We start from the raw sequence: 25,667 nt of genomic DNA, 5'->3' as shown, positions 1-25,667 counted from the left end.
ACCAGAGCCCGTCTACGGAGAGCCTTCCCACTCTCTATTAAGTCCCATTGTAACGAATTTTGGTTGTAGTTCCACCAGATTTCCACTGGGGGTGATCGCCATGAGTGCAACATGAATGGGACTCTATGGAGCTAAACGGCTAAATGTGTCTCTTTCACCCGATTGTCGTCGAGAAATCTCAGATTTGATTGTAGGTTTTGCAAGTTCAACATGGGTTATAGGTCAAAAGTTGAATGAACGAGAACTCATGTCGTTTCGTTTTCTTACAGGTTGAGTTGTTGTTGCCCATAACACGCTAGCATTGTGCTAATGAACGCTGATTGGTCAGTGAAGGACTGATTACGACCAGATCCCGCTTGACGGCATCGTGGCATCCGAAACGGGACCAGAATGTTAAGGCGGACTTTTTCGCCCAAGTTTTTTTTTTTTTTTCGGCCCGGTCTTTTAAAACAACAAAACAAAAACTCTTCTAGCACGATTATTTACCTGTGTCAGCTGTGTTGTCCATGCCTCGAGAGAAAAGAAAGTGCAGAGCGCGAAAGCACCAAAGCAGTGACTGAAGGATTGCCGTAAAGCAGTATCTGGTCGTACGATGATTTTAAAATACTTTTTAAAGCAAATAAGTGACTCTAAAAAATCTAACACCCAGCAATGTGTAATTTCTTTGCATCTCCTTTCAAATACAATATTCAAATTACTGCACAAAAAATTATATCCTGAGAAAAGTGGATTTTGAGGGGTATTGCTCCATAGACCGCCATTCATTCTGCACTCGTCCTGAGAGCGCCCTCATATGGAACCAGAGTGGAACTGCAACCAGTTCAGAAGCCGGAAGTTCAGTGAGAGTGGAACCAGAGAATGTCTAATAGGAAGAGAAGTGGCACTCTCTGGTTACTTCCGGTTTCTGGACTGGCTGCAGTAACACGTCTCTGTCCATGCGGGGGTGCTCGCAGGCGAGTGCAGAATGAATTGGAGCCTATGGGGTTTCACCCCCAGAATCCACTTTTCTCAGGATATAATTTTTTATCAAGTAATTTGAAAGTTGCATTCATTGTCATTCATCAAATTGAAAAGACATAAGTACTCATTCATTCGACTTTTGGACTATAATCTATATTGAACTTGCGGAATCAACAATAAAATCTACGTTGATTCAACGACAAGCAGGAGAAAGAGATACATTTAGCCGTCGAGTCCCATTCAGTCTGCACTCGCCCGCGAGCGCCTCCAGTGGAATTCTAATGGAACTGCAATCAAGATCGATACAATGGAGCTAATAGGAAGTGCCACGGCTCTCCGTAGACGGGCTCTGGTGGAACTTCTCCCCATATTAGACATTCTCTGCTGAAACTAAACGGTGCTACAGAGACATCTGTGGCTAAAAGAAATGTGATTTAGCACGACATACCCCACCAATCAGAGTCCACTGACAAATCTGAATATGTTACAGATCTGACCATATACAGTGAATTCTAAAAACACCTGAGTGCGCAGGCGCAGTTACTCATAATTCCAAGGGGCAGCCGATGCAACTTTCCAACTAATATCTGGTCAAATCTAAAAACAATCCATTTACGAAAACTGTGTCTCGAAAGTTAATTAAGCAGAGTGTGTCAGATAAACACATAAGAAAATGACCAGTGAAAAAACATGTGCACCATAAGTGAGACGACGTTGGATAGGAGGCCCCTTAAATACTCCCGGATTTCGTTTGTCTAATTGTAACTTACCAATATGTCGCAATGTACTATCACATTGATGGCTTCCCTTGGTAAACTCTCGTTGTTTGCCTGGCAATGGGTATGATCTCGCAGCGAGCACGCTGGCTGTCGGCTCACATGTTCTCGGCAGTTATCCATAATGGATCACATAACTTGAGGAATTGGTCTCAATGTACAGTTAGTGCCAGGAGTAGCCACTGAGGTAAGCGATTTATTTTTTTAAGGATGGACACAACTAAAGTTTAAAGCTTCAAAACACATCTGATGGGTAAGGAGACTGAATATAAGACCAGCTTTTTAAAAGGCCTCCACCTGTAAAACCATTCCTGTTTGGGGGCTCCCTCTCATTGTTGCCCCGCTGGTGCACCTGTTGTTAATTTCATTAACACCAAAGCAGCTGAAACTGATTAACAACCCCCTCTGCTGTTTGACTGACCAGATGAATATCCCAGAAATTTAATTGACTTGATGCTATACTTTGATTAAAACGTTTTCCTTTATTTTTGTGTGTATGTGCCCACATTGTGAATACAGTATATAACATGATAAACATCCTCTCAGCTTTTGTAATGCGTGTCCATCTTTGTCCCAGCCTGGATTCGAACCTCTGACCTTCTACTCCCCACCAACTACTCCGTAGCAGGTAGTGTGCCTTGGAGGCGGAGCGTTCCAGGGTTCCCTAGCACCTGATTTTAAAACAAAACACAATCAAATAAAACAGTTTGATGGCTCACGTTTCGAGCTAACACTGACACTAATGGACATAAAGCTTCAAGTCATAAATTGACTTGATGCTAAATTCTGTCCCAGTCTGGGTTCGAACCACTGACCTTCGGCTCCCCACCAAATCTTTGTGGGTGTCGTCTTTGTATGATCTCACAGCGAGCATGCTTGTTGTAATAATCAGATCACTTAGCTTGAGGGTATCGGGAAGGACACTGCATGTATGACCAGCTCCTTGTAAGTCATTGAATGAATGATTAATAACGTTTCTCTATTAGACCCATTGTCTTTCATCTTGTCTAAACAGTTGAAATGTTGTAGCAGACTATTTAGATACTTTGATGGAAACGGTATTCCCTGATGGCTCTTTCAGCAGGATAATGCACCCTACCAAAAAGCAAAAATAGTTTAGGAATGGTTTGAGGAGCACTTGAATGAGTTTTTTAGGTGTTTACTTGACCTCCAAATTTCCCAGAGCGCAATCCAGTGGAGAATCACAACTTTTGATGCTTTGACACAGCTCTAAGGCACTGAAAAGAACTTTTGGTCAAAGATAACCCTTACGTGATGTCAGCCCATGTCAGCCAATTGTTGATATAGCTGGTGATGAGGGATCCCACCGCTCCGTTTTCTCGTGCCTGCTTCTTGAGCGTTTTATTGCAGTAATCCACATCTACCGTCTTGCAGGATCTTTGGGAATCCTATAAAACTATTTCCCCTTTGCTTGTCCCCGACTATTCTGACATCCTGGGGCACAGCAGCTGACGACCATTTTTGGATGCAACTGGTAAGGTCAAGTTAGTTAGTTGCTCGCAGTTGTCAACCGACTAGTCCCTGCAAACATTTCATCAACCTGGGGGTTGACGGCAGGTCTAAGGGGCGACCTCTACCGTGAAACGAGTTTAAAATAGGTCTAGGTTTCACCTCGACCACAAACCAACTCGATGAAAAAAATTAATGTATACAACCAATCGGGTGAGAGCCCTTCTAGCCAATCAGAGGCGAAAAGGGCGGGACCTTCTACTTCAAACCTGGCAGTGGAACACGACTGCAGAGAAGCAAGCACGGCACGTACCGAACAGTGTTTTCGGTAAGTTCGTTGACATAAAACATTAGAGACGGTTTATATGTGTTCATATCATAAACTGTAGGTTCATATGCAACTTTCCGTGTTTTAAAAAGTGGCATTGACCGACCGTGCGTTATGTGTTTAACTGTCGAGTGGATTTCAAGCTAGAGGTGTGCGATACCGCTAGATTTGGTATCGATCCGATACCAAGTAAATACAGGGCCAGTATCGCCGATACCGATACCGATATCGATACTTTTTAATAATTAAGGTGGATGCACCATCAATCTGAATCAATCTAAATCTGAATGAATTCTCATGACATTTTAAGTATTTTTGTGATTTGCCTTCTGGATTATTAATCAGTTAAAGTCCAGTACAGAATTTGGTTTATAAGTAAATACAAAATACTTTATTATCACAATAAAAGTTTTTGCTCAGAAACAACACAAAATGATCACTTGAGGACAAATAAAAACAAATTATTTTTCAGGCAGTGTTCAGAAACTACAATACAAACTAAATCTCTCCCTTCATTGAACTTCTTTCTGTAATTTTTTTTCTTAAATAAAGAAAGTGTAGAAAATTATCACTCCACAACAAATATTATAAATAATGTAAGGAAGTGTTTAGGAAGTACAATACAATACAAAAATAAGACAACATTTCTCCCCTTTAGTGCACTTTTTTTGTTCTCATCAGCGATCTGTAGGGGCTAGGTGGGCGGGGATTTTAAAAATATCCATCTGCTTTTACAAGTTTGTTGTGTTACCACTGTATCTTACCACCTTTTTACAAATAGTACAACTTGCTATCGTTTCATTTTCGGCCCGAAAATATAACCAAACAGCCTTACTCTTTCTCTCGTTGTGTGTAATGCGTTGCAGTTGGTCAGGCCTGGTTGGTAGCGGTGGGCGGTGTTCGGTCACCTGGTGTCACGGAGTCACATGACGGTACAACAAACACAAGCGAGGGGGAGGAGGAGCAAAATGAGCCTGATCTGCTCTGTGACAGCAGCGGCATTTAGACAAACAGAGTCAGGTCGCTTCTTTAATGAAACGAGAGAAACTGAAACTTAAGTATCGATCTCATTACATTGGTATCGATCAATCTCGATACCAACGTTGGTATCGATATTATCGATATTTGGATCGATCCGCCCACCTCTATTTCAAGCTAGCTGCTCACTCGGCTAACATGAAACAGCTCTTCAGTGTGCTTTCTGTCTAATATTCTGATATTTTTGGACTATTGGAGTTTAGAAATCCAGACATAAATCAGTGAAGCACTTATACAGACCAGCTGACATGGAGGTGTCCAGAAAATGCATTTTTTCCCCAAGATAATTTGAAAATGTTAATTTATCTTCATAAAAAAACAATGGTAGCATAATCTATTGATTAGCTGTTAAAATGTTAACATTCAGTGGATTGTGAACATAAAAAATTGACTCCCAATGCAATGCCTAATTGTCTGCTTTGTTAATCAACAATGCTTCTTCTATTTAAAATCATGTAATGTTTTTATTTTATCATTATCTGGGACTTTTTGGCCTATGTAAATATAACCAAAAAGCAATTTATGTCTGTTTCATGACTTAACATTCATGTGATGTATGTAGTATGTACGTAGGTGAATTAGATGGTAAAACGGTGTATAATTTCCCAAGATGTGTTTAAGATTTGTACAGTAATATACTTCAAATGTTTTTCCAGCTTCACATGACAGAGTGAGGATCTCCACTCCACTGCATTATACAACGTCTGAAAACACCAGAATTGTTTTGTCATTTTGACCTGTTGCCATTTTCTGCAAATAAATGTTCTAAATGACAATATTTTTATTTCCAATTTGGGAGACATTTTGTCAGTAGGTTATAGAATGAAACAAAAGTGTTCATTTTACTCAAACACATAGCTATGAATAGTAAAACCAGAGGAACTGATCATTTTGAAGTGGTCTCTTAACTTTTTCCAGAGCTGTATGTGTAAGAATCATGTTGGTCTCATTATTTTTTAGTGTTCTGATTGTTTGTGTAATAAAACTTTAAAGAAATTGCACTTTTGTGTTGTCAAACTTATAATTTCCCCCCAAAGGTAGGTTCTGTTAATACATTGTATTTATATAAATGTGTTAATTTATAGCAAAAAATATTTTTAATATTATTTATTATTCATTAAATGTATTATCTATATGTAAACACTAATTGTTTTTGCAGTTAGTCAGTCAATTTGAACAGATAACATTTCGACGTTGAACAAACGTTAAAACGACGTCGAGACCTAGACGCAGCCAGGGGCTTTAAAAGTAATGCTGAAATGAAGGTTGAAAAGACGTCAGATCGCAACGTCAACGTCTTCTCTACCTGCATTTGTCAACCTCTTTTTAACTCCACTGCAGAAACAACATCTAAAACTCGACACATACAGCTGTAAAAATATATATCAGAATATTTACACTGGATCATTTTTAGAAGGTGAATAATGCGCGTTTAGAAGACATCTGTGTTACAACGTGACGTTGTGGAGACGTTGTTTACGACCGTTAAAAAGACGTCGAGGTTGCAACGCGACGTCGTTTCAATTTGCATTTCAGCATTACTTTTAGACCTCCTGGCGACGTGTACGTTTAGACGTCGTTTCAACGTTTATTAGACGTCAAAATGTTTGCAGGGATGGTTCAGTCAGAGTCTGCTTCAACCTCTGGAACATCAGGACACAGCTCATCCTCTCTCAGCAGATAGAGCAGCTATCTGAAGATGACCTCTGTCTGTTGGGAAGAACAGAGCAGCGATCTGATGGCTCCCATCTGTAGAGAGGAGGAGAAAGAAGAGAGGAGGTAAAGGAGTTTTTCCAAAGTCTCCCTTCATCATCACATCCAGTAGAAAGAGCAGCAGGGACTTGATGAATGACCACCACTGTCTCTATACATCTTGGAAAGTTGTCAACTGGAATCCAGCTTTATTTCCTGGACACATCAACACAACAACAGCAGTCGTCTTTACATCAACTCAAACACGTGATCACAACAAGCGCCTGGCTCATCTGATTAGCTGACTGTTGTCTCTCCCTCTGTCTTTCTCACAGCGTCACTGAGAAGCTGCAGGGTTACAGGAAACACTGGATCTTTGATACTGACTGTGTTTAGGACAATACTGATGAAAGCAGCATAGACTGACTGGAACCCTCTACTTACATGAGAGTCTCTAGTTTATAGTCTGGACTCTTCACAAGATCAAGAAGCTCCTTCAAATCTGAATCCTTCAGGTTGTTGAAGCTCAGGTCCAGATGTTTCAGGTGGGAGGGGTTGGACTTCAGAGCTGAGACCAGAGAATCACAGCTGATCTCTGACAAACTGCAGCCCCTCAAACTAAATAAAGAATAAAAGATGTGAGATTAGAAGTCAAAGTTCCTGGAATCATTGCGAGTTTCATAATCTGTTAAGAGCTGGAGAAGGTTCAGACTGAACACTGAGGACTAAACATTTATTATTTATCACTGATCTTTACATTCCTCTGATTAGTTGTCAAACCAAATCCAAATCAAACAAACTGAGACGTGTCCATCACAGTTTCCAAAGAGATTCAGTTTAAAATGAGAGAAACCAGAGAAAAGAAGAAAATCATCAGAAACTAGAAGCAGCAAATGTTTGCTGCTGCTCCTTGATCAATGACTCCAACAACCAATCAGCTGATTGATCCGTTTCATGTTTCATCAGCAGGAAACTAAACCACAGAAGATGAAAACAGACTTTACCATGAAGATCCCCAGTGTGGATCAGTAGAATATCAGCCTGATGTCTGCAGTTTAGAATCACCACAACTTTACCATCACATTCATCTCAGCACACAAAGAAAACATGGAGTCTGACCTCAAAGTCTCGAATCTACAGTCTGGACTCTCCAGAAAACCACACAGCTGCTTCACTCCTGAATCCTCCAAGTTGTTGAAGCCCAGGTCCAGATGTTTCAGATGGGAGGGGTTGGACTTCAGAGCTAAGACCAGAGAATCACAGCTGATCTCTGACAAACTGCAGCTCTTCAGTCTGAATAAAGAATAAAAGATGAAATGATTGATGATCAATCAGATGTGTTGAGGTCTGAAATATGTCCTGATCAATGACCTGTTCTCTAAAATGAGTGACTTTGTCCTTGTGTTATTGTGGATCTTCATCATGTCAGTCTTCTACAGACATCATCCAAACGTCAGCACAACATTCAGACAACTATTCATGTCAACACAGATCAATAAGATGCTGCTGACCTCATCATAGGATCAATATCTCCTCCTCACACATGTTGGACTACAAACTGTTGATTAGTTCTTTGATTCCAGGACCTTCTTCTTCCTGGATTTGGTGTCTCAGGAGGTTTGTGTCATTCAAATGTTAAAGGAGACGTTGACATGTTCAAGTGTGTCTTCCAACAACAGTCACATGTCATATGGAGATTACAGAGTTCTTCACATTCCTGCTGTCCACACTGACTGCGAAGTGGTCTCTTCCTAGCACAACTCCACTGTTCAGCTGACACTAATATGAAGCTTCAGCAGTCTGACTGACACTAATCTGACACTATTCCTCTTTGAGTTCCTGTCCCTCTACTGCAGGTCAGCATGAAACACTGTGGAAACACAGAGATACTGACTGGATGTGCTGAAGAACAAGATGAGTTGAAGATCAACTTTACAATCATTCATCCACACAACAGCACTGGATGTTGTCCTCCATCTTGTCTCATTGGAGTCAGACTATAAGGGGATTTCTCCACAGACAGTATGGGCAGAAAGAATGATTAGTGACACCAAGAACTCTGTTAATGTACATGTGAACACTGGACTTGATCTGGTTTGTGATCAGACCCACCAGTGATGACTGAGGAGATACCTGCCGATGTTCAGGAACATGATGCTCCTTCATTTAAACTCTTTGAGCTCCTTTTCTATCTGACAGCCCTGACAAGAGAACTCATCTAAACTGGATCTCCATTCTTCAGAACCCTGATAAGAAAATAAATAAAAACTGACCTCAGAGTCTCCAGTTTACAGTTTAGACTCTCCAGTCCAGTAGACAGATGCTTCACTCCTGAATCCTGCAGGTTGTTTTTACTCAGGTTCAGATGTTTCAGATGGGAGGGGTTGGACTTCAGAGCTGAGGCCACAACTTCACAGTCACCCTCTGAGAGTCCACAGTCAACAAGTCTGTCATGAGACAAATAAATAAAATCTGTTATAATGGAAGGAGACATTTCTATGAAGGTGATGTGTTTGATGAGTGGACAGTTGGACACATCCTGTTGGACATTTTGTCTGCACATCAGTGGTTCAGCTCATCTTCTCTGACTGTGTTTGACAGGAAACAGTCATTCTCATCATCTCTCTCAGACCTTTGTTTAGTTGCTACAGGTGTCCTTCCAGATGTTGAAAGATAGCTGGCGTTTTTATGAGAGAACTGTGAAAGCTGCCAAGTATAATCATTTCTCAGACGTCATTACCTCTAACTGTCACAATACTCGTGACAGAGAGGTTTCTTCCACCTTAGCACCATATGTGCTCAATATAATAAATGGTAGATTAGCAAAAGGGATTCTACCTGTGAGTTTTAAACATGCTGTAGTGACACCACTGATTAAAAAGCCTGGTTTAGACTCATCAGTATTTTTTTAGGCCATCTCCAAACTCCCTTTCCTCTGTAAGATTCTGGAGAAAATTATGTATTGCCAGTTGAAGTCCTTCTTAGATGAACACAACATTCTTGAGATCTTCCAGTCTGGGTTTAAAACCCACCACAGTACTGAGTCAGCACTGTTGAGAGTTTTTAATGATGTTCTTTTAGCCACTGACTCTGGTCACTGTGTTGTTTTGGTTTTGTTGGACTTAGCAGCTGCCTTCGATACAGTGAACCACCAGATCCTCCTGTTTTGCCTGGAGAACTCGTGGGCATTCGCAGTCGTGCCCTAGATTGGTTTAGGTCCTACCTAACTCAAAGAAGGTTTTCTGTCCGCGTTGGAGCGGCTGAGTCCAATGTAGCGCCTCTTAGATCAGGAGTGCCCCAAGGCTCTATTCTTGGCCCACTTCTGTTTTCCCTCGACTTGGATCCTCTTATATCAATTGTACGGAAACATGACATTGCATTCCATTTGTATACTGATAACAGCCAAATTTATGTGCCCCTCAATCAAACAGACAACTACTCTGCAAATCGACTGCTAGAGTGCTTGGCAGAAATCAAGGCATGGCTGGCCATAAATCTTTTACACTTAAACGATAACAAGACCGAGGTCATGCTGTTTGGGCCTAGTGATGCCTCCAATGTCCATGCTGATCTGGGGCCTTTAAATCTTCATTTAACACAGACATCAACTAACCTTGGTGTACGACTTGACAGCGATCTGAAATTGGGTGCACAGATTAAATCAGTGGTTAAGTCCAGTTTCTTCCAGCTGAGACAACTGGCCAAAGTAAAACCATTTCTTTCTCTCCAGTCACTTCGAGATTTTAATCCATGATTTTATCACAACCCACTTAGAGTATTGCAATGCACTTTATGTTAGGCTTAGCCATACGTCACTGTCTCAACTACACCTGATTCAAAACACTGCTGCTCGACTTTTAACTGGTACCAAAAAGCACAATTGATTGGATTGATTTTAAAATTATTTTATCTGTATTTAAATGTATTCATGGCCTCGCTCCTCAGTATCTGTCCGAACTGCTCCAGCCTTGCGCTCTCTTGCACTCTCTCAGGTCGACAGATCAGTCATTGTTGGTTATCCCAAAGACAAAGAGGAAGATGAGAGGCGCGCCTTTGCAGTTGCTGGCCGCAAACTGTGGAACAACTTGCCTTTGCACATCAGACAGAATGAACATCTGGACTGTCTTCACTGTTTAATGGACTCTGGATCTTTTGACTGAGTTCAGCTCAGTGAACAGTTCCAGTTGGAAAGATGATCTGTGCCCATAAAAAACATCACTTGACAACCTCAGACCTGGACATCATTCAGTATGAACATGGTGAAATATTTCCATGTGGAGGACACAGGACTGGGTCAACTTTAGTTGTTCAGCACAAACACAATGAACAAACAATCAGATTGAATTCTTTTCACCATCAATTCATCACAAAGATGTTCTCAGGGTTTTATCTGTAAAATTACTGTAAACTCTGACCTTTGTGTTTCAGATCTCTTTAACAAGTCAGACTTCTGCCGTTCTGCTCTTATATATTCAGACCTCTGAGCATTTCCTGCTTCAACTCGTCTCTACAGCAACAAGACAGGAAACAAATATAAAGAAAGACGTAAAAAAAAGACAATGTGACTCGACTTCTCTCCTTAAAATGAAACAGTGAACTCTGTCAATAAAATGCTCCATCAGGGTCAGTCTCTGTGTGGGATGATCAGTAATTTACAGTGACTCATGTTGATCTTAACAAGCTTTGGATAGATGTTGATGTGGAGCCACTTCACTGACTTCAGGATTATTCTGTACTCTAGAAACAGCCTTCAATATCCTCTCATCACTGTAACGTGTGGCCTCAGAGTCTGCTTCAGCTAAACTAACTTACTGATGGAGAGAATAATAAGACAGAGAAATACAAAGAAAAGAGTCAATAACTAGAAGAACAGTTTTAAACAGCTGGAGACCATCTGGGACTAAATACAACTGACTGTGATGTTTGCAGTGAACAAGTGAAACACTTGTTTCTGTTTAGGACTCACCGAAAATGTATGCAGTTCCTCACAGCTGGGATCAGTCTCCGTCGTCCCTCCTTTGATGTGTTGTACTGATACGGGTTCAGCTCATCCAGAACCTCCTCTGACATCTGCAGCATGTAGGCCAGAGCTGAGCAGTGGATCACAGAGATATACTTTGATCTGTTCTTTGACTTCAGGAACTCTTGGATCTCCTGATGAACTGAGAGGTCGTTCATCTCCATCAGACAGTGGAAGATGTTGATACTTCTGTCAGGAGAGATTTCATCTGTGTTCATCTCCTTCAGCTTGTTGATGGTTCGCTGGATGATTTCTGGACTCTTCTCTGTCTGACCCAGCAGACCTCCTAAGAGTCTCTGGTTGGACTCCAGAGAGAGACCATGAAGGAAGCGAACCAACAGGTCCAGGTCACCATTTTTACTCTCCAGGGATTTAATCATGACTCTGTTCAGAAATTCATCCAGAGGTGAGTTATTGTAGTTTATTTCCAGGAAGTCCTCCAGCACCTCTGTCTTCCTGTTGGTGTAACAGTGGATCATGTAGACTGCAGCCAGAAACTCCTGGACACTCAGATGGATGAAGCAGAACACCTTGTCCTGGTACAGTCCTCTCTCCTCTTTAAAGATCTGTGTGAACACTCCTGAGTACACTGAGGCTGCTCTGATATCGATGCCACACTCTGTCAGGTCTGATTCATAGAAGATCAGGTTTCCTTTCAGCAGCTGATCAAAAGCCAGTTTTCCCAGAGACTCAATCATCTTCCTGCTCTCTGGACTCCAGTGTGGATCTGTCTCAGCTCCTCCATCATACTTGACCTTCTTCACTTTGGTCTGAACCACCAGGAAGTGGATGTACATCTCAGTCAGGGTCTTGGGCAGCTCTCCTCCCTTTCTGGTTTCCAACACATCCTCCAGAACTGTAGCAGTGATCCAGCAGAAGACTGGGATGTGACACATGATGTGGAGGCTTTGTGATGTCTTGATGTGGGAGATGATCCTGCTGGCCTGCTCCTCATCTCTGAATCTCTTCCTGAAGTACTCCTCCTTCTGGGGGTCAGTGAACCCTCTGACCTCTGTCACCATGTCAACACACTCAGGAGGGATCTGATTGGCTGCTGCAGGTCGTGTCGTTATCCAGAGGCGAGCAGAGGGAAGCAGTTTCCCCCTGATGAGGTTTGTCAGCAGCACATCCACTGAGGTGGACTCTGTAACATCAGTCAGGATCTCAGTGCTGTGGAAGTCCAGAGGAAGTCGACACTCATCCAGACCGTCAAAGATGAACACAACCTGGAACTCTTCAAAGCTGCAGATTCCTGCTTCTTTGGTTTCAGTAAAGAAGTGATGAACAAGTTCCACCAAGCTGAACTTTCTCTCTTTCACCACATTCAGCTCTCTGAAAGTCAGTGGAAATATGAAGAGGATGTCCTGGTTGGCTTTGTCTTCAGCCCAGTCCAGAGTGAACTTCTGTGTTAAAACTGTTTTTCCAATGCCAGCCACTCCCTTTGTCATCACTCTTCTGATTGGCCCGTCTTCCAGGTGAGGCTTTAAAGAGGTCTTCTCGTCTGATGGTTGTTTCTGGTCTGTGTGGTTTCCTGGATGCTGTTTCAATCTGTCTGACCTCATGTTCATCATTGACCTCTGCAGTCCCTCCCTCTGTGATGTAGAGCTCTGTGTAGATCTCATTCAGCAGGGTTGAGTTTCCTGCTTCAGCAATCCCCTCAAACACACACTGGAACTTCTCCTTCAGAGTAGATTTAACTTTACGTCCACAAACTGGAGCAACAAGTCCTGAATGAACGAACAAAAAATAAGATGAATGAATAAACTCTCCAGTAAATATTCCAACATGTCATTGCTCTAAAGAATGAGTGCGTGAAACTATCTTGGTTCATCTCTGGAGACATTAGAAAATGTCCCATTTCTCCAGCAGCTTCAATGTTTAAAGTAATCCTCTTACTGCTCTGCAGACAGTCAGCCAGCTCCTCCTGCTTCATTCTCCTCAGGAAGTTCATTGTGATCTTCAGAAATAAATCTCTGCTGCTCCTCCTCTGCTCCTCATCCTCACCCTCCAACACGTCCTCATCCTCCCTCTGACTCTCTGAGCATTCTGGGTAATCTGGACTCAGAACCTTCTGGATCTTCTTCAGCTCGTTCTTCACAAAAGTGATGATGTTGTTCTCCAGCAGCTGGAACAGAATATGATATGAATGACACAAGCGGACTGAAATCATGGAGACAAACATCAGATCCATGTTGGACACACTGACAATCCACTGGTCTATAAAGTGCAGCATGGAGATGATGGAAAGTAGTTGTTGTACATGTACAGACCAGAAAGATGAAGTCCGGCTGTGTCTGATGCTGCTGGTCAACTGAGAACCTTTGAGCTCTTCTGGTGGACTCTGTGGATCAATCATCAACCATTAGCTCTCATCATGTCTGTTCACACAGAGACAAACACAAGGTAAATGTCCCTGGAGTGATAAGTGGATGTGAAGAGTGAATCAGATGAGTGTCTGTAGTGGTAAAGATTTACTAGTCCTGCTGATCCCACTGACCATCAACAGCTCAGTCTGTAGCTGTTTCATAAAGCTTTGCCTCCCTGGTCAATCAGCTGGAGAAGGACAGGCCATTATCAGCCGCACAGAAAACAAACCAGACAGAAACATTAAGAAACCTCAGACTCTCTGACAGATCATGTTAGAGATGATAATCCTAGCGAGGCACATGTTCTTCACCTCAGAGCCATCAGCTGTTTCTTTGTCTCCTCAAACATATTTCACTATTTTAACTTTGGACACAAACAAAGTGTCTACACAAAATAGCCTGGATGTCCTTCCCCCCCAACTCATCCTGAGTTATCTTCTCTACTACTCAAACAAGGTCTTCAGGTCAGGACTCAGCTGTCCACCTACACCTGGAGGACAAGGGACAACAATGTCCACATGTTCTGAACATCTGAGGAGTCTCTGGACATTAATGGATCATCAGAGAATCACCAGGTTCATCAGAACAGGTTCCTCCAGCTCCAGCTCCAGCTCCAGGGGAGTATCAGGTCATTAACAGACATGTGACCTTCAGGTGATGAAAACCTAAACTCCCCACCAATCATTTAGAGCTGAGCACTTGGAGGAAATGTCTTCTAGTCCAGACGTCTTTGTTTCAGTTTAGTTTCTGGACATAACAATGTTCACTCTTCCAGGAATAAACCAAAGGTCACGAGTGTCCATGAAGACTAGAACATAGATGAACCAGGAGTTTTTATTCTCCAGCTCCACTTCCTCTGCAGCGTTACAGCTGATGAGTTTCATCTGAGTCTCTACCATGAAGAAGACTTGGTTAGCTTAGCATTAGTTTAGCTCCTCAGACAGATCTCATCTTCTCTCTCTCTGGTCCACTGTCAAACAGAATGAAGACTTGTCTCCATGGAAACAGACTGAACAGCTGATTAAAGACTGAAGACATTACTTTGCTTCAAAGATCAGTCTCTTATCTGTCTCCTCCTCTAAGGAAGATTTTGTAAAATAAGCAAGAATTCAGCAAGTTACTCAGACCATGTGACTTGTATAAAGTTAGTGATTGTTCTACTGTATATCTATATATTGTCTATCTTCTTCTTCCAGTGTGTCTGTGTTATTTTAGATCAACATCTGTTTATCTTCTGAGGAAACATCTACAACATCTAAGCAGCAGAGATGAAACAGACATGAGCAAGTCAATATTTATTTATCGTCAGCTTCTCAAGTCATACAGATTTACTGAAACTTTACCTCTCTGGAGCACAACCACGTCCTCCTTTAAACTCAGTAATAATCTCCTTGGACCGGTCGCTCTTAAAGGACACACAGCTGGCTCCAGGTCCAGATCCAGGTCCAGATCCAGGTCCAGGTCCATGTCCAGGTCCCTCCAGTCTGTCCTCTCTCTGGTCCATGCTGCTGAAACACTAATCATTTATGTTGTAAACAGATCAGCTGATCCTCCACTGATGGCTCTCGTTCATCAGCTGCTGTACTTCTACTATCCGTCCACTAGATGGAGCCATGGAGGACACACATGATGCGTTCACTGAGACTTTGAACAAACTCAGGTCCATCATGATCAACGTATATATTTTACTATCTTACAGTTCATAGACTTTCTATATTTTATACAGACATTAAATACCTTGTATATATTTTAGACACATTCTTCATATACTAGTAAACCCTCTGTTAATTTATTCCTTTTGTATTTCTTTGTTGTAACGTGTTGCCGTGTCTTGTCAGCAGATATGTAGCACAGTGGGACCAACACAATCTCACACTGATATGTTTTCATTCATATACCGAGGAGGTGACAAGAAACACCACTTGAGTCTTTAATAGATTTACCTTTTATATAGAAAACTCTAGATATCAGACATAGATTTACATATGAACACAACATATCTCATGTCCATTCCATGTTTTAAACTCTTCTATATTCTAGATATAAATGTGAATATCATGTAGAAAGCGTCTCTATGTTGAACAGGAGTAAAAGTACTAGTTACTTTCAGCGCTTCCCGTTAGAAAAACAGATCAAACTTCTAGATACTTTCAGCGCTTCCCGTTAGAAAAACAGATCAAACTTCTAGAGAAAGATTTCAAATCAAAGACTGTCGTGGATGGAAATAATCAAATAAGTTGAAATTGTGCAAAAATGTCCTCTTTGGCACGCTGTCCTCCACGCGCCACAATGTTGGTTAATTGCATTTGCGCATCACATATAATCTGTATATTGATCGAATGAAAATGTTTCCTGTTGACATTTACAAATGCATCACGTGATAGCGCTTTTGTATAAATGTGTGTGCAGTCGATAGCTCCGATTACATTCAGAAAACCGGTTCTCGCTGCAAACTGCTCTTTAATGTTGACCTGTTCAGATGCATTGTATGGGAATCTGATATACCTCACTGGCATGCGGACAACTCCGTCCCACACGGCTGGCATGGCTCTGCTCAGGGTCGACCGGCACTGTCCCGATCGGTCGGACTAATAGGCTAGTTTTCACATTTATGACAGTTTCCGAGCATCACCTCTAAGTGTCGCCAAAGGATCAACATCTGTAGAGGCCAGCGTACGCCAGCCATGGCGTTGCCGTAGGCACAGTTCCCGGACATTTCACTCTACATCTGAACTTTTCCGTGAGCGAGTAGGCCTACACGCTACGGAACGTTTTTGCACGCAACCTTCGTACATAAATGGCGGATCAGTTTCAAACGAGTCCTCCTCCAGACTCTGGACTTTCAGCTCTGATCAGATTAACGTGAATTTATGGAGCTGCAGATTTCTGCTGCTTCTGTTGGAGCTGAGCTGCTGACATCTGATATTAACGAAGAAAACATTAAAAACTGCTTCATTACCTTCAGACGGAGTTTGACACGGAGAGAAAAATATCTGCAACACGATCCTGGTGAAAGAGAAACTAAACTGAAACCAGGAAACTGCCAGGTGTTTGGAGGAGGAGTCAACTCAGACTTCATGACTCAGATTAAAAATCTGAAGATGTGTACAAATCAATCAATAAAGATGTTTTGTGTCATGGACTAAAAACTAAATAATATTCCAGGTTGTATGAAGATGACGCAGCTCTCAGCTGGACTCGAACTCAGCCCTGAATGTTTGTGGATGTTTAGCGTGAGTTCAGCCTCTTAACGCTCAGTGAACACGAGTTCACTGAGCCTTAATGTCCTCCCGGCTCAAAATGACTGTGAAATAAACTTAAGAGTTGATTCTAAAATGATGAGAGTTCTTGTTGCTTCAACCTTTGGTCATTTATTGACAGAGTGCTCTTTTAACACACTTCTCAATGCAGGAGCTATTTGTAAAGTTAGTCTTAGTTGTAAATTTAATTTGCTAATTATGGGTAAATTATTAACTTAAGTGTTTGTTTTGTTTAGATAATAATTTTTGATGATACTCTTTGTTATTTGTTTGGATATTTACATTTGCATATTTACAATTTTGTTTTATTTTTTGGTATTTGGGTAACTGTGGGCACCTGAGGTTATTTAAGGAGGTAGGCACCTTGAGGACCAGCATGCACCTGGGTGGGCCTATGGTTTTTTACCAGTGCAAGGAGGAACCAGCAGCCACGATTTTCTTTGTTCTTATATTTGTTTTATTATTTTTGAAGTAAATCACCACCAAACGCAAGATCTGGTGTGGACATTCATCTTCTCTTGCCTGCGTTAAACCACATTCCCATGGTGCATCAGTGGCCCTTTGATTATGTTTGATTTAAAGTTTAATTCGTTTTTTCTGGACAAATGGCCACTACATCAACCATAACATAACTAACGTAAAATTTGCATGCCTCGTACGACCATAACTGTCACAACACATCTGTTGTAACCCCCCCCCCCCCTTTTTTTTTTAACATCATCCTTGTTAATGCCTACAAACATAAACTCTTCAATCACATAACAGTAAATAATACCCCTTATGGTCTGGGAACCATTATTATCCAGCCATTAATAGCATTATCAACAAACATATTGGATCAATACAATATCAGATTTCCTTTTGAACAACTTCAACATAAAGTCCTTTACAGATCCAGTCTCTGGACAGGTTTAACAACTCTACCAGACCTGGTTTGATGGTTTGAGACAGTCCATTAGGGGTCACCTTTGGACCAGGAGAGCTACATCTCGGGCTCGCCTTTGGTTTTTTTAGTGGTTTTGACTGGGGGCTCCACATCAGGCAGTGCTTGGAGATGGCGGCGGTTTCGCCTGTACAGGGCTCCTTGCTCTGTTGCAATGACATATGATCTCTCAGTTGTGCTCTCCCCAGCCACTTCTGCATTTGTGGACCAAGTCTTTTGATCGTCCAGCCTCGTGAGAACAGGGCCTCCTGGCTGCAGTGGTGTGAGCGGTTTCACACCATGTCACTTATTGTAGTGGAAAGCTTGCTCACTCTTCTCCACAGCATCCTTATGTCTGACGTGCTGCCGGTTTGGCCATTTTGGTTGCTGGACTTTAGACAGAGTAGGTAAAGTTTTCGGATTTTCCTGGCCATTAATAGTTAGATCTTTTTGTCTCAGTGTTCTTTTGGCTGTTTGCACTGCACGTTCAGCATGGTCATTGCCCTGTGGGTTGTGGGGGCTAGAGGTCACATGCTTAAAGTCCATCTCACGGGCAAAGTCTCTGAAAACATCACTGCTGAACTGTGGCCCGTTGTCACTGACAACCTCTTCATGTATTCCATACCGGGCAAAAGTAGCTTTAAGCTTTAAAGTCACCTGTGCTCTTGTAGTGGCTGGCATATGGAGTATCTCCAGGTATCTGGAATAGTAGTCTGCTATGACAAGAAAGTTCTCTTTTTCATGTTCACAGAGATCTACGCTTATTTTCCTCCACGGTCTGTCTGGGAGGGGTGTTGACAGGAGAGGTTCTCTGCTCTCCTATGCTCCAGACAGTACATGCAGTTCTCCACTTTGTGTGTGATTTGTGAAGCTATGCCAGGCCACCACAATGAAGTGTTTGCGCTCATTCTGCATTTGTTAAGTCCTTGATGACCATCATGTATTCGCTCGAACATTTCTGATCTCATCGACCCTGGCATCACTATCCTGCTCCCTCTGAGTACCAGCCCATCATGCACAGACACTTCATTTCAGCTCTGTGTGTGTTTTATGTGTTCTGGCCACCCAATCTTAATGTACCTGATTACCACTTGGAGTTGCTCATCAGCAGCTGTCTCTGTTTGGATGATGTCCATTTTTGTCTGTGACGCCGGGATGCAGCTCATCACAGCAGCAACGTAACACTCAACATCTGTGTGGCTGTCTCTGCTGTGGGCTCCTGGACAGCAGGACAGCATGTCCCTCACAACCAGTGTTTTTCCTGGTGCGTACTCAGCCTCCAAGTTTTTTCTAAACAACATTTTATTCACTTTTTATATATATATATATATATATATATAAAAAACATACAAATGTGGCGACACGAGAGAGAGGGGGGGAATTTCACTGAACTCCTTTGCCAATTGTTGACCACACCGACAACGCCACCTTAGGAATTGCGCCCAAGGAAATTAGTTAAAAGTGGTTGGTTTTTTTTTATCTCAATCCAAAGCACACAGGTAAGTGGTATGAAGGGAGCTGGAGACGTGTTCCACAATAGTCAAGAAGATTTTTATTACAGTAATCAATTAAAATTGTTTTGTTTTTTTAAGAACAATACCAGTCACACCAGGGGAAACTGAATCAAATCAAACGGGGGCCGATCAGTGCTGTGGCTTACCAGTGGGGCGCAGGGTACGGAGAGTGAAGGAGTCCCAAAATCAAATAAGGCACCCCAAAACAACACCAAGCACACACACCGTGGGAACTCAAAATGGGGGCTACATTCACACACACAAAAAACAGGGGGACCACCACCAGGGCACCAGGACCACCACCTTGAGCTCACAGCAACTGAAAGGAAAAGAAAAGAAAATTAACAGGGCTTGCACAACAAAATCAAAATTAAACAAGATCATAAACCATACTCAAATAATCTTTTGAATAAAGAAAAAAAAGAAAAAAAATCCCAACAGAAAGAAACAAATTTAAATTCACAACATAAAAAGTAAATTTCCACAAATGAATCAAAAATAGTAGCTCCCTAAACGGATTTACCAAAAAATGTAGAACCTTAAATGAGGCGTCATGGAGCTACATCAAACTAAACAGAAACATAAATCAAAACAAAATTACTGAAAATAGCAGTCAATAAAGAACAAAAACAAACAAAAAAAACAACAACATCTGAAACTAAAGATTAACTCTAAACCATCATAAGAGAAAGAAACCAAATAATTCAAAATAAATCTCTTTCACCCATTAAGAACGTCCCGTAAAAGATTAGCCCTACAGGCAGCGCACACAGGAACCAGCCGACCAGCGCAGGGCACCGGCGCGGGGAAGTGAGCGTTTAGCCCGAACGAGGCAGAAAACCAAACTTTAAGCCAGGACAAAGCAGCAGGGTCTCTGAGGCGCTGACACAGCTCTACTTGTTGGCTCGCATAAACCCTATCGCACACATAAAAGTACATTTAATATATCACTAAGATGGCTGAAGGGCAGACTAAGTGGGGCTGCCATCCGGCATACATACCGATCAGACGCGACCAAACAACCCAGCGGGAGAAGCGAGGTGAGTGAAGGCAGAACCCAGCAGAGCTCGGCAGACCACGGCAGTGGCGACAGACAGCGATCACCTGATGGCGATCAACCAACGGTGGCGGGGCGACTACACCCTGCACGGCTACAACACAAAGACACCTGTATAGTGCGCATGATGGATAAAATTGTGATATCCGCAACCATGGCTGCGCTGACATACCGGAGTGAGGAGCTGAGCGGACAACTGGCAACGAGCCGGAAGAGGGCGGGCCGGAAGCCAAGAGAGGAAAGACCAATTAGGGGGTTGCAACCTCCCCTTATACTGTAGCCGCACATTCTCATCCTCCAAAAATTCCAAAAAAGGTTTCCATATTTTAGCAAATTGTTTTCTCTTCCCTCTAACAATATATGTAAGTCTTTCCAATGCAAGATATGTTGCAATGTCCTTCAACCATAACTTAACAGAGGGCAATTGTATACTCTTCCAGAAAAGAGCAATCAGTCTTCTAGCTTGAAGAAGCCCAAAATTACTGATTGTTTAGAATTGACAGCCAAATTTTCAGGGTATATACCCAAGATACTCAGCCTCCAAATTGAACCTCATCAGCCTCACGAGGAGTCTTTGGCAGCGTATTGGTGTGTTGTGTTGTCAAGGTCTCTGGAGTTCATCAGTGTAATGAGGGGTTTGTGGTCTGTAAGCAGTTTAAATGCAGGCAGGCCATAGAGGTATTTCTCAAATCTTTCACACACCCACACAGATGCAAAGCACTGTTTTTCTATTTGAGCGTGCCCTTTTTCAGCATCACTTAGTCGTCTCCAGTGTTGGGTATAGTTACTTTGGAAAGTAGTTAATTAGGTTACAACATTACCATCAATTAAAAGTAATCTGTTAAGTTACAGCGTTACCTATGAATAAAAGTAACGTGTTAGAGTACTCATGAGTTACCAAAAATTAAAAGCTGTTTGCAGCGCCTCACACATGCTGCAACTTAACTGACACGGACACACATGACATACCCCACCAATCAGAGTCCAGTCCAGCGACAAATCTGAATATGTTGAAGAATTCTAAAAACACCTGAGTGCGCAGGCGCCTTGACAGTTTCCCATAATTCCAAGGGGCAGCCGATGCAACTTTCCAACTAATATCTGGTCAAATCTAAAAAAAATCCACTTCCGAAAACTGTGTCTTGAAAGTTAATCAAGCAGAGTGTGTCAGATAAACACATAAGGAAACGACCAGTGAAAAAACATGTGCACCATAAGTGAGACGACGTTGGATAGGAGGCACCTGTTATTAATGTCATTAACACCAAAGCAGCGGAAACTGATTAACAACCCCCTCTGCTACTTGGTACTGGTACTCTGCTACCAAATGAATATCCCATCAATTTAATTGACTTGATGATTTACTTTGATTAAAACGTTTTCCTTTATTTTTTATTTTTATTTTTTTGTGTGTGTGCCCTCATTCTGAATACAGTATGTAACATGATAAGCATCGTTTAAGCTTTTGTAATGAGGGTCCATCTTAGTCCCAGCCTGGATTCGAACCTCTGACCATCGGCTTGCCACCAAATCTTTGTGGGTGTCGTCTTTATATGATCTCACAGCAAGCATGCTCGTTGTAATAATTGAATCACATAGCTTGAGGAGTTACAGTATCGGGAAGGAGACTGAATGTATGACCAGCTCCTTATAAGTCATTGAATGAATGATTAATAACGTTTCATCTTTCAACAGTTGAAATGTTGTAGCAGACTATTTAGATACTTTGATGGAAACGGTATTACCTGATGGCTCTTTCAGCAGGATAATGCGCCCTGCCAAAAAGCAAAAACGGTTTAGGAATGGTTTGAGGAGCACATGAATGAGTTTTTTAGGTGTTGACTTGACCTCCAAATTTCCCAGATCTCAATCCAGTGGAGCTCCTGTGGGATGTGCTGGACAAACAAGTGAAATTTAAAGACTTTACATTTTAGTAGACAGAGACAGACTGCCATTAACGCTGAAACACACTGAGTCAACAGTCAACTGAGAGTGGACAAATCCCACGCAGTCATATGCAACATGTAAACTCCACACAGAAAGACCTTGAACCTCCTGAGGTGACAGCAGAACTGCATGTCATTTAAAATACAACTGTTTTCAAATGATAGAGTTAGAATAGATTTGATGCTTTGACACAGCTCTAAGGCACTGAAAAGAACTTTTGGTCAAAGATAACCATTAAGTGATGTCAGCCCATGTCAGACAATTGTTGCTATAGCTGCTGCTGATGTATTTGGTTTGTCCATGAACTATGTCTATCAACTATGTGAAGTAAACTGAATAATGAAATTAAGAAGGACATGGAGAAGTGGGAGATTGTACCCCTAAATTTAATGAGAAGAATCTAAACAATAATAATGAATACTTTGCCAAGACTTTTGTTTCTGTTCCAATCGTTGCCTATTGTGATTCCTGGCTTAATCCATAGAATGGTAAACTGGATAACAGCACTTTCTTTATGGCATAATAAGAGGGCAGAAATCAAATGGAGGACACTCCTCTGCCCAAAAAACAAGGGAGTGCTGAAATGGCCCAATCTAAGGATGGACCATCATGACAGGACCGGTAGGTTACATAAAATGAATAATAAATGTATTAAGGAGACAATGAAGATATGGGCATCAATAAGAAAAATAATGAGTTGGTCAGGTTCTATATGCAGGGCTACAAAAATAGCAAAAATCCCAGATTTCATTCCAGCAACACTGGACACAGGATTTGAAAGGTGGACAAACAAGGGCTTAATATATATTACGCAAGTGCTTATAGGGCAAGTTCTGAAGTGATTTGAACAACTCAAACAAGAGTTCAACTTATGTGCCAATGATTTTTACCAATACTTACAAATGAGGCACTACCTTCAGGCCATAGACTGTATACAAATATGGACAATGCGTCCCCACTTCCTTGCATTGGCCAAACTGACCCTATTTTCACGGCGATATGGGCAGCCCCATCTTGCAACTTTGGAGAGTCTGCACAGTTCAGTCCGAGAGTGAATCCACACAGAGCCGCGATATCGATGACCCGCCCACACTTCCACCAGACTTACTTACATTTTTGTTTGATTAATACTGCTCTACCTCCACCAGTTACAAGGAAATATTGGGTTATACACTGATAGAGTTGAGGAGGCTAATGAGCGAAAAAGAGCTAAGTATGCAGAGTTAGCAGCAGATGCAGAGCAGAATGGATGGAAGGCTTATGTCCGCCCGGTAGAAGTGGGTTGCCGTGGATTTGTGGCAAAGTCGGTGATTGCTCTGCTGAGTGAGCTGGGCATACGGGGAAGGAGCCAGAGGACTACGGTTAGCAACATGTCCCGGGCAGCAGAGAGAGCGAGCGACTGGTTATGGGTGCGCAGGAAGCATGCTAGCTGGGGAACTAGCTAAGGTAAGGAAGGCCGCATGTAGGCCTCGATTTGTTTGTTACGCGATTTGTTTGTTACGCGATTTGTTTGTTACGTGGTTTCGGCCTGCATCAACGGGGCGAATCGCGGTAGATCTGCTTGTTTGTTACGTGGTTCAGTCTGCATCAACGGGGCGAATCATGGTAGATTTGTTTGTTTGGCTCATGGTTGTTACTATATTAGCTGTTGATAGACATCGAATGGTGAGGGAAACAGGGTTGTGCAGTGGCGGTGTGGAGGGGGGTGACTCCAGGACGCTGGAAGTCACTGTTAAGCCTTCTCGAGGTGTCGTGGGCCTAACTTAACGAAACATCGGTGAAGGGAGGTGCCCACTTGAAAACCCCAACATGCTGCATACTGCTGTTGTCTTCTTGTTGCGTGGTAGCTATGGTTAGCTGCTGAGCGGGCCATACAAGCCAGCAGCGTTTAGTTAGTTTATGTTTTACAATGTCTGAACTATGCTGCTCAATGGGCTTACAAGCCAGCAGCTTTTACTTAGTTTATGTAGATTATAGGTTAATTGTCATATTATATGACCATAGGTTTGGTAGGGTCTCCTAGCTGAACAGGGCCTCTAAATGTGTTTTGCCTGGGATTTTGGCACAAGGGATTATAACATCTTATCCTGTGTATTACTGAATGTACTTATTTATTTATTTATGTTTTCCCGACAAGACCGCATCACAGGGCGGTTGGCAGGGCAACTTGTAGTCATCACAATGTCACGTCCTTTTTCTACAGTGTCAAATAACTAACTAAAACGAAACTTCTCAGAAAAAGGGACACTTCAATATGCACCAGTAATGCACCCAAGTCCCATCCACTTACATGGAGGGGGTGGAGCTTATGACCTATACTGCAGCCAGTCACCAGGGGGAGCTCTACTTGCTTTGGCTTCTCTTTTAAGCAGTTCTGCCGTCCATCTTTATACTGTCTATGCTCCAGACACAAAGAATGGGAAAATTTAAGCAGGAAACCAAGAAAACTAGAGGAAAACGTTGTCATAAAAAGGAGTTTGACTGGAAGGTAAACATGCAGTACTTTAGCACTCCTCTTATTACGTAAAAATATAGTAACACATTTAGGTTGTGTTGGAGGCACTGTGGGATGGTGGGAGATTTCACTTCCTTTAACAGAATGGCATGATCCTGGCCTGTCCTCACATATGATTGGCCCCATGGGGGTGCTGTAGTGGAAATTTTCTAAGTACTGACTATCATAACAAAATATTGATGAAATGAACGTGTTTTTTAGCAGATAGTGTGTTATTTAGAAGCTGTGTTTCGATGCCCCATTCACTCCCGTAGTGGAAAAATCCTTAAGCACTGACTGTCTTGTTTTTGCTCACACAAGCCAAAACATATCTGCACCTGCTCAGCCGTTTCTGTGAGAACCTTCTCAAGGTCCCACGGTTGTTCAGAAAACTAACAGAGAGACAAAACATCGTACGAGAGGAACAAGAACCAATGAGCAGAAAGTAATTGTACAACGCAGGCTCGTTTCTTGAATAAAACTCCTGCAAAACCTAAACGGGGGAGAGAATCTGGGAGAATCTTCGGGGCATTCACAGCTTGTGTTGTTCGGTGTATGATTTTTCCCCCTTCATGAACAAAACTTTTGTTCATGAAGGGGGAGTTTGTTTGATGCAATAAAACTCACAAAGACAAAACCTTTGATTTGAGATCTTTTTATTCGAAGTTGTGAAAAAATCCACAACAGTGCCCATCCAAATAAAGTCCCACTCCTGCCTGCATGAACTATCAGAAGCGTCTGAACCTTCGCCTGTCCCCGATGAGAATGGTCTCTTCTCGTTCGCTACAAGGAGTCGACTCATTCGTGACCGACACATCACTAG

General features: G+C 42.2%; 1 pseudogene across 1 annotated transcript; it reads right to left on the bottom strand.

Moving 5' to 3' along the window:
* Nucleotides 1–3,887: 3,887 nt before the first annotated feature.
* Nucleotides 3,888–18,513, bottom strand: LOC311486403 (protein NLRC3-like; annotated as a pseudogene). The gene is made up of 8 exons (XR_014699982.1): nucleotides 18,165–18,513; nucleotides 13,555–13,625; nucleotides 13,181–13,409; nucleotides 11,231–13,011; nucleotides 8,538–8,711; nucleotides 7,384–7,557; nucleotides 6,709–6,882; nucleotides 3,888–6,321 (listed from the first exon to the last, which is right to left on the bottom strand). The product of XR_014699982.1 is annotated as a protein NLRC3-like (transcript).
* Between the last annotated feature and the right edge of the window lie 7,154 nt (nucleotides 18,514–25,667).

The sequence above is a fragment of the Chelon labrosus genome (genome assembly GCF_963514085.1).
Source record: "Chelon labrosus genome assembly, chromosome: 1".
NCBI lineage: Eukaryota > Metazoa > Chordata > Actinopteri > Mugiliformes > Mugilidae > Chelon > Chelon labrosus.
The sequence above is the reverse complement of the archived record's forward strand: the minus strand, read 5'-3'. Positions and strand labels throughout refer to the sequence as shown.